This window comes from Myripristis murdjan, chromosome 22, assembly GCF_902150065.1.
Source record: "Myripristis murdjan chromosome 22, fMyrMur1.1, whole genome shotgun sequence".
NCBI lineage: Eukaryota > Metazoa > Chordata > Actinopteri > Holocentriformes > Holocentridae > Myripristis > Myripristis murdjan.
Genome location: NC_044001.1, coordinates 20,944,439 through 20,954,997, shown reverse-complemented (window position 1 = coordinate 20,954,997; position 10,559 = coordinate 20,944,439).

Genomic DNA, 10,559 nt, shown 5'->3' with positions numbered 1-10,559 from the left:
AATTGGTGAGTTTGCAAGAAGGAGGCTGGGTAAGTCAAAATAGGGCATATATACCATTATGTTAGTTTATCTCTTGTATATACCCTTTTGTAAATACATGCAAATGTTGATAATGCGATGATAATGTGATGGACGCTAGCAGTGGTCATTTGCCTCTACCTAAATGAGTTTTTAGCCAGCTAATGGGGAGACCATCTACATCTATATTGAATCTAAGCAGAAATGTGATCAAAAGTTGACCAATTCAAGAGTTCAGTCACCATATCCTTTGATGGGGGCAGAAAGAAAGGAAAGGAAGGAAGTGAATAATGAGGGCAGTAAAGAAAACCAGGCAGAGGTAGATAAAAACACAGACTCTTCCTCCTTTGGGCAGCCCCCTCCTTGAGATGCAGATCATCTATAATCACCTGAGGGTTCCAGATGCAGGGGGACAGCACAAGCTCTCGTCGACCTCTTAGAGACATCCTAGCAACACTCGCTGTCCTTATCCCTTTGGACACCCACACACACTGCTGCTCCTCTCCCCCACCTCCCCCAGGCCTCCCACCCAGACCCTCAGTCCTTGGAGAAGACCCCAGGCCAATGGTGAACAAGGAGGCTCCTGAATGGGGCCTGGACTGGCCTTTGTCTGGCCCTACTGCAGAGTCCCTTTATTTACACAGTCTTTAACGCTGTATGTTTTCTTGTCTCTTAATTGCATTGGCCTTTGCTACCCCTTGGTCAATCAATACCACCTCCCCGATGACATCAGCAACTCTATTCACAAAAGCCTTTCCAGGTGATGGGTGTTTTCGTGGGAGAGTTGGTGGGAAAGAGGCTTGTCGTTGGTCCAACTCCTGAACCCAGAATGGACATTGTAAGTCCAAATCTTCACCCACAGCCTGTCTTCCTTCCACTATTCTGACTCTTACCATCTATCTATCTATTTATCCAACTGATTTGCTGATTTTGTGTTGCCAGTTTAAAGGGTGTATTTGCATGCATCTGTTATGTTAATTGAAAAGCAAAATACAGACAGGACCATTTGGAGTTACTAAGTGATGCAGTCATTTGGAGGTGTGGGTTTGAGAGAGGGTGAGTGTTCCTTGGCTGCTTTTCAACAGGCCTATTATGGAGCCCGGAGTCCATAGGTAAACTCACCGCATGGTAAGTCTGGTTGGCGCAACAATCAGCGCCATCAAAACAATTTTGCTGACCCTTGACTCTGAAAGAGAGCGGGAGAGGGAGAGAGTTGACATGCCTTTACCACTCCTGAGTGTGTGTGACCAAGCACATTAATCATAAGAGGTCTAAAGCCTCTCCTGTGTCCAATCCAGCGATGATTCTCTAGTGCAGCACCATGACAATATTTAGACAGAGCGGGACATAATTATCTTTTTGTGTACTTTAATAAGGAGACATCCGAGTGTTCAGATGACCGGGGCACACAGACTACAAAACTACCATACAGTGATATTATCCCCTCCATTCCACGCAATTAAAACATAAATAATTAAATGCCACTAACTAACATAACTGGTATGCAAATTTGGCGATTTAGTGAGTTGAAGAACACAGGATTTTTTTCCGTCCAAATGGGGACCATTTAAAGTTGACCTTTGGAAATGTTATTTTGAATGCAATGTGATGGCGCTGTTTAATTTGAAGAGGTACTTATCTCAAAGTCAACATCTTACTTCTGTTTTCCTGACGCACACTCGGTCACCATATATTAGGTGGTAGCCTGGCAACCACAAGAGTAGAGCCGTACCAAATGGATATGTTTGCAATATGACAGGCCCGGTGTGCTCCTTACCGCTGACCCCTCCTGCCATTTTGTTTCTGTCCTGCGAAGGTGTCAGTGATAAATGTTACCTTGTCTCAGCAGGTGTGCCTGGATGGAGGGCCCTGCCGCACGGAGGGGGTCACCAACCCCTCAGTGTTTCCCCCATTTATTTGAATAATGGGCCATTAGGACGGCTGGATATCCAATGTTAAAGTAGCTGTATGTGTCTCCCAGATAAAAGACATAATTACCTGAGAGAGGGAGGATGTGTTGGTGCACACTCTTCCTCAGCTGGGCAGCAAAGCTCAGAATTAACACACACTCCTGCCATTAGGTGGCGACAGAGAGTGGGCTAGGGGTGCAGGCCTGGTTTAAGCCCCCAGGGCTGCAGTAATGACACACAAACACTACCATAACTGTTGTGTAAACAAACTGTCATTGTGCAGCCAGATGGATTCACTGGAGAAATTACTGAAGAGACAGCCGTGGCAATTTGGTTCAAACTTTCAGATCTTAGCAACCTTGCAGAGGCATCGCAGAAAGCACAGTGTGCAGTAGACTCCAAACATGTGATGTTGAAACATAATCAAAGCTTGTCCTTTCTGAGTCGTGATTTATTCCTGTTTCCATTTAAAGCTTACTTTGGTAACCAGAAAATTATTACATTTCAAGAGTGAAGGTTTCACTGTGCATCATTTGTAACTATGTTCTAGCAATTGCTGTTTTCATTGAATTGCATGGTATCATGGCAAACACAGAGTGGGCAATTTGTAAACCTTTGGCTCGCTATGAGACACAGAAGTTGTCCTTTTTGGTCGGCATTGTGGCTCCTTTTGCCTTTCGTATTCCTAGTTCAAGAGAGACTTGCCATGCAGTCAATGGAAATTTGGATGGGACCCACATTTATTGTGGAGTGGTATTCATATGAACCAAAAAGATTGCCAATTAAAAATGAGTTCTTTATCGTTTATTTGCCCTTGGGGTTTTATTCCCCAATTGCTATCACCTTATAAAAGCATCCTTTCAGTGCAAAGAATAGAAGCCCATTTTCATGACCTCCCCTAATGCATTTTCATCCATCTTCACTGCCTCGAAAAAAGTTTTCACCTCTCCACAAAACATGTTAATTGCCTTCGTGGGCCCAGTATAAAGAGAATATCTACAAGTTAATTATCCAAATATGTTGGCAACCCATCTGCAGTACGCCACATTGAAATTACTAAATTGTGTTTTCTCCTTTTCGCCTTTTATTTTGGACACATTGTTAATCAAAAGGCTTCAGAAATGTGCAGATGGGTAATCCTTGTGTCTGCAAGGAGCAGCCTGGTTCAAGGTGAGTGTTCCATGCCCCTAAGCCCTTCTGTTTCTCTCCATTGTGTTGTGTAGGTTACATATCCTGATGGGATGATCACTGTACTCAAAATTGGGAGTTTCTATGCATGTGAAACACACACACACAAACACACACACTCTCTCTCTCTCTCTTTCACACACACCCACCTACCCACCCACCCACCCACCCACACACACACACACACACACACACACACACACACACAAGTACACACACTGACAGCAAAGGTTGGCTTTCAGTGTCAGGCCAGAATGGTTATTATGGTAGTAATTACTGAATTCAGAAATATCTGAAACCAAGACATATTGTTCAACACCATGCAACAAGAATTGAAACTTCAACCTCTTGCTTCCAAAAGGTCTTAATTCAATATGATTGGAAAATGTACCCCTCCAAAGAAAACTACCAATATTCCATTAGGATACTTTTTCAGCCCTATTTGACAGTGGGGAAAAAGCCAGTGGAGGTGTGATCTCAACCAGCTCAAAGAAAACTAACATCAAGCAAATGAATGGGAAGTGCCATGTTCAGTGCTACTATATTAATATTATTCAGCGAGTTATCATAGGAAAAAAAAGGAAGATTAATTATCAGCACAGGCTTTGTCATAAATGCCCTTAAAACTGATGCTGTATAATCTTACTGTGAGTGAACATTTTTGTATGATACCTAATTATATTAATGAACAAAGCCTGTGAATATTCACCTGCCTTCAAAGTGAGTCAGATACAGCTCTCAAGACACGTTTCCATCGTAGTTTATGAGGGAAAGTGGTTATGAAGGCTGTGTTTCGCATATCATGCCCATTCTTCTGTATAAATGTTCAGGGAAAAAAAGATATTTCCCTCATTGTTGAAGGCTTCTTATATCAGCTATCGAGTGAAGTGAAGAATCAACCAAAACAATAGCTCAAGCTGCTGATGAAACCTAGTAGTGAAGATCAGTTTTCAAAATCTATTGTTTTGTAGAACTATAGCTAATTGTCACTAGGAAGGAACTCTGTTGAAATTATTTATTGCTGATTGAAAGAATTTTAAATAAAATGTATAAATTCTGAGGGTTGTTTTGTTTGAGATGCTTCAAGAAATCCCCATAAGTGATTTTTTTTTTTTTTTTTCCTTTTTAGGGTGGCATATGGGATTGGATCAGTTCATCTCTTAAAATTAAGAGGCTCTAGAATGGGGTTTTTTAATTTATTTGTTTGTTTGTTTTTGGCTTCATTCCATGAATCCTTGCTTCTTTTTGCAACTGAAATATTATCCTGACCCAAACCCAAGCTATGAGGGTTGTCTTGTCTGATTACAATCCTTTCTTGTGTTGCATTCCCATCACCGACAATTCATTTTCAGCAGGTTGATGCATTTGAAACCCATCATCCTTTCATGACTGAAATATCAAAAGTTATGGATTTATTCAGTCCCAAGGGGAATTTACAAAATTTCCAAAGCATCAGTGGAGTTACCAGTGCATCTTAGATCTTCATTTCACTGCAAGTGTTGTATGACTAAGACTTTTGAATCTGTTTTCACATATCCGGGCTTACCTTGCTTTATCAAAAGCCCACCCCTTGAAACTGCCGGTTGCATTTTCTGTGCCGTACCAAAATAAGCTGCAACAGGACGGGGAAAGCAGTGATGTGATGCACACAGTTGTGCACGTCTACCAACACACTGTGGTGATCTATCATGCAGGTTCTAAAGTTAAAGTGGTTGAGCAGCTAAAGCTCACTGAACATTTGAGTAGGCTCTCACAGTACCATTATTGTGATAATTGCTGTTTCCCATTTCTGTCACATCGCATAGCTTGTTGAATTGCACGCGCATGTTGACAGTTCTGTCTGCAGGTGATTAAAGAGGCGTAGTAGCGACATTATTGTACCGTAGTTTTACTATGGGATTGTTCTCCTAGTAAAAGGGCAAGATTTCTTGAATAGAGTCTATCACAGAAACATTACTTACAGCTTCTATTTTTCAGCAAGATACAATTGTAACAGAAAAAGCATGTCCTTGAGACATCCCTTCTCTATTTCGAAATGTGCCTCAGGTAAATAATAGAAGTTTTGCCCATGTGATACTATACAAATATGAGGATTACATTCTTTCTTCTGGACCTATAGCTGAAGGTAACAGTCGATATCTTATCCTTGCAAATCTTTTGAATCTTTGCTCCAAAGCGGCTCAGTGTTGGCGGCAGTGAAGGCGAGGACAAGCTCACCTACCTTGGAGAAATCTGGCCTTGACTCATGATTTACTGTTTCAAAAAAAAAAAAAAAAAAAACGGAGGAGGTTTTGACAGAGTGAAGAAGCATTACCGTGCCTTCTTCTCTCCATTCCTTAGGTTCTCTCTTCTACCAACACATAGCTTCACTCCGGAATCAATAGCAATCTGCCGATTGATGTTCTCTGGGCTACCTTGAGAGACCATTGCAGCTCTTCTTTTTTCACTATGACAAGCTCGCCGCTCTTCAGTTAGGTTTTATTTACCAAATGATTTGCTTCTCCACCTGTTTCAAAGACCTCTCCAGCGAAGAGCGTTTCATTCTTGAGATGGTCATAACTGTGACTTGATACCGCTCCTCTGCTCTCACCTTGGCTATTGTCCATCTTGATGGAACTGGCTCTTTCAGGTGACCTTCACAGTTATTTCAGGGAAATGCAACTGTTCAGTGCTCCCCTCACATACTGAAGCTGTTGAACACAGCTACAAAAGCGGTTCCATAGATATGGATCTGATCCCTACCTAACAATTTGTGGATATGCTCCGTATTTGCTCCTGAATCAGTGGCAATGGTGTCTGAAATAGTTGTCCTTTCTAATGGTAACTCAATTGATAAGTAGTTAACAAAACACTAGAACTGATCAATGACTATTCATTATTTGATGTTCATAGCTTTTGAAGCTTATGACCTCGAATGGGACATGTGTTCCCCATTCATGTGCTACAGGGGCTCCAATGCTTATATGTCAGCTTTGTATTTTCGGGCCATTGTCTCTGCAACAAGGATGACAAACAGCTATATGGCTCTCCAAGGCCTTGCACTGGCCTTGCACTGGATGCTTTGCACTGGCCAAGAGGTATTCAGTCCCAAAGTTATTCATGTCAAGTAATGCACAGAAAACCCTAACATGCAAACCATAATTCTGATATTTTAATGGAAATACCACACATTTCATGAGTGCTCTAATGGAACTTCTTCACTCAGAAAACACTTTGCTGCAGCCTACCTCGTTCACACCATTCACTCCTTCACCTCCTTCTCTTTTCTCCTCCAGCAGGTAACATAGCAGGGCAGAAATGTTAAGACTGATCACCCTACACTTCAACACTCCTCAAATTCACAATACACTGTTGTCGCGCAAGCAATGATAATATTCACCAGTTGCAGAATCAGGTACTTTATTGGAAACCAACGCTTCTCCTCTACTTTGCTTCACATCTCTTGAAGGGCCAAAAACACCCATTCATTCGCCTTGACACCAAAGGCTTGGTTTCTTAATGCTAAACCTCTCTGAGTGCATGTATTTGTTAGGAAAAAATGCTACACCTTTCAAATGGAAAAGACAAGCTATCATCATGTATGTGAACTACTACTTGATCAAAAGTCTCCACCGTAGGAGCGAGCCCTCACTTTTAATTAAACTTTTTTTTTCCTGAAAGTGTATCTTCTGTGAAAATCAAGCCGCTCTCCCTGGCATTTGTGTGCTGAGAAGCTCTCCCTCTTTTGGCTCTCCTCAAGTGGTCGATACATTAAAACTTGAACTGATTGATTTAAGAATGCCATGCCACCAGTGTCCTTATGCAGCCGTTGACTACATCTGAAGTATCTTAGTCATCAAGCTTTAGGCCAGGGATTGATAATAGCTTGACCGGCAGGGCCTATCTTACCCATCCTTTTTCAGGAGGTCTTGTATTTAGCCCCCAGAGCACTTCTGAGAAATCTCAAACAGCACAAGGGTATTCACAGAGCGGCTGAGTGGAAAAGCTTTTTCACATTCTTCTGAACCTCATGAATACATTCCAACTATAACCAACTACTTTGGCTTAATGTGGAATTTCAAACGAGCTATAAGGCCTATTTATTTATTTGTATTCCTGGTGTCTTAACAATACTCTTGAATGCCGTGATGGCAGGGAGGATAATCTCTGTCTTTCATCAGCAGAGTGGCCCTGCACAAAACCCATCAGTAATGTATTCGCTATTGATTGATGGTCGCTCCTGCAGTACTAGGCAACACCATTATTATCATGCATAGATTCCAGACTGCCCACAATAAAATCATTGTGTCTTGATTCAAGTTATCCACCCCCAAGGTGTCATAATAGCACAACGGGTGTTTGCTTCATATTGCTTTTTCCTCAACAATTACCGGCATTCTCCATCATCATCCTTACACCAACTAGATGTACTTAGCCCCTTTGACACAGTGTGTGATATTTTCTCCACAGAAGAATGCTTTCAGTGCATGCAACAGGTGTAATAGAAATTCTGAGGAGATTCAAGCTGAGCTCTAAATAATTGTGAAAACATATGAGAGTAGTGTGGCTGTTTCTTTTTCTTTTCTCTCTCTCTCTCTCTCTCTCTCTCTCTCTCTCTCTCTCTCTCTCTCTCTCTCTCTTTTAAATTTTGTTATAGTTAATGGAAAAGGAAAAATTTGGATACCCTCACCCACCCACACATCCAGCCGTGGTTGTTAATATGTAGGAGTTATTTATATATCATAACAGCGAGGTGAAATTGATACATTTAATAAAGACTGTGGACTGAATTCACTCAAAAGGGGCGATGCGAGGTTTTAGACCGGTTATAGTTGAGATGTAAAGATGTCTTTTATTTTTAAATTATTTTATTTATTTTTTAAACTTGAAAATTTAGATGCTGGAGAAAATTGAGCAATAAAGCCGAATGGCCGAAATGTAGAATATCCCCAACAATTTGTGTCTGCAAAGTAATGAGATGTTACATTTTGCAGTGCGTCTCATTATATTATTATTATTTTTATTGTTGTTGTTGTTGTTGTTGTTGTTGTTGTTGTTGTTAGTGGTAGTAGTAGTATTTTATGTGTTTTTTTTTTTTTCTTGGTATTTTATGAGATTAGTGCTTCTTGCGCTATGATGGATTGTTTGTGCTATTGTGCTTATTTATGGCACTTATGAGTTTAGATTGTGGAATTTATAACAGTGGTTTTCTGACAGCCTGTGCGTTAATAATTACATTTTCAGTTGCCGGCCTGGGCCTCAGTTCACAGATATTCACTCTGTTCCATTGTCGACACATGTGGATCTCTGTAGCCAGCATTATGTGTTAGTAGTCCGCCTGACGGGAGATGACTGAGTCTTGAATAATTGCGAATTGCGGTGACCTTGGTTATCAATCATTGTATCAGCGTATCTAATGTAAACGCAACTGTGGCGTGGATAACATGCCACATCTGCTCTTTGGACAATGTCGCTCCTTGGTTACCAGGCGATTTATTAGAGAGCCCTGTGTGAGGAATAATAGGTCGCAGTAAAGAACCACCGGCGTCTCTTCCATAGGAGTACAATTACCTCTGAAACAAGGTCTTGTAACAGTTTCATTTACCTATCTTAAAAAACACCAGATTATTTTCGTGTCCCAAAAAACACCCGAAAGAGAGAAAAGTAGTTGGCTCAGTTAAAAGCACCGTCCAGAGGGAGCTGTGTTTGCGCTCAAGACCAATTTATTGCCGATGAACATATGGCCAATATTTTGTCTCACGTCATAGCAAGGGAAAACAAACACCATGCAATGTTAGCGAGTCAGCAAGAGCCCAACCACTTGGCCAGCTATGCAAACGCACTTGGACAATATGAGAAGAGGAGCACTTGCTTTCTGGGTATATAAACCACATCAGGCTTATCTCTGCACGCACTCCTGACTCCCATTTGGAGATATTTCATTAACTCTCCGTGCTGTCTTAACGCTGGCTACACATTCAGCCCCCCTCCAGTCTAGGTAAGCGCACTAGATGCTTGTAGTTTCCATATTATACTTTCTACTTATAACAGACAATGCATTTTTTGTTTTACTACTGTTATTTGCGTCAGAGCGCACATGTCTTCTTGAATCTGACTTTTAATTGTTTTGAAGTTGTTTTTTTGTTTTTTTTAATTGGATGAATGTTTACAGTATGTGCAATGTGCAGCCTTCTCTTCTAGTTTTCTTTCTGATCATTTACACACACACACACACACACACACACACACACACACACACACACACACACACACACACACAACCATGCACACTCACACGTGCACAAGGGGGATAGTCTGTGCTGTGAGGCACATTTGCGCCGGTGTGACTACACACAGTGGGAGTTGGCCTGCATCATTACATCCGAGCTCATCATTTAAACAATTGAGGAAATTAACACTAAACGCCTGTGTTTTTTTTTTTTTTTTTTTTTTTTGTTTGTTTTTTAATACGTTTAAGTAACATTTCTGTTCATAGCCCGTGTACTACAGTCTTGAGAGATGGTTATAGTCGTTTGTTTTGGGAGAGTCATCCGGCTTCAACAAAATTCCACTCACAGATTATAGGCTATTTGATACATCATATCAGGCTCGGTATAAATAGTCATAGAGCCACTCAGTGAAACCACCACTGCATTTAAATTACTTTAAAAACAGGTGTATGTGCGTGTAATATATCTAATGAGCAGGGGTGAAGATATTGTGTGTAGATAAACTTCACTTCTGCAGCTGAAATATCAAAGATAAATGCCTGAAATATCAAGGCTGTGTCTGACGCTGCAACATTACAGGAAATTCTAAGTTGTTTAATTGAGTGCGCACAATAACCACCCCCTGTTGTTTCTTAATTTTGCCAGTAGAGACCGCTAGAGCACTACAGATGTCAACAGCTGTTAATGCTGTTAACTGCGCTCAAACAGACTGCCTAACAAGAAGGACAACTTGTCTATACTTGTGCCATCTTCTAGTGCGGGCCGGATCTGGCTTTCTGCAGGGGAGATTTATTATTATTATCATTCATAGATTTATTTTATAGATGTATAATTAATTGTTTATTTATTTATTTATTTGTTTGGGGTGGGGGGTGAGGGGTTAACTCCATTTGCAAGGATGCACACATTCACAAATGCGCCTAATAGTTGTTTCTCCTGTGATTTATCTCAAGAAGTCTCAGAGACTTAACGCAATTCTCCCTCCTCCCTTCCCAGTGTCACGGCGATATTGAAATGGGAAGTGATTAAAAAATAATAAACCCTTTTTAGCAATTCGTCGTATACAAAAACGATTAAGGCGATGGCACAGTGTGGCATGAAATTCACCGTTACAAATAAACTGGTGGTTTAACAAATGAAGGCATCTCCTCGGGGCATGGGCGCACTGCTATAATCTCGTCGTGACATGTTTAATCATTAGAGGAAAGGAGACGAATAAAGACTTTTGCCCGGG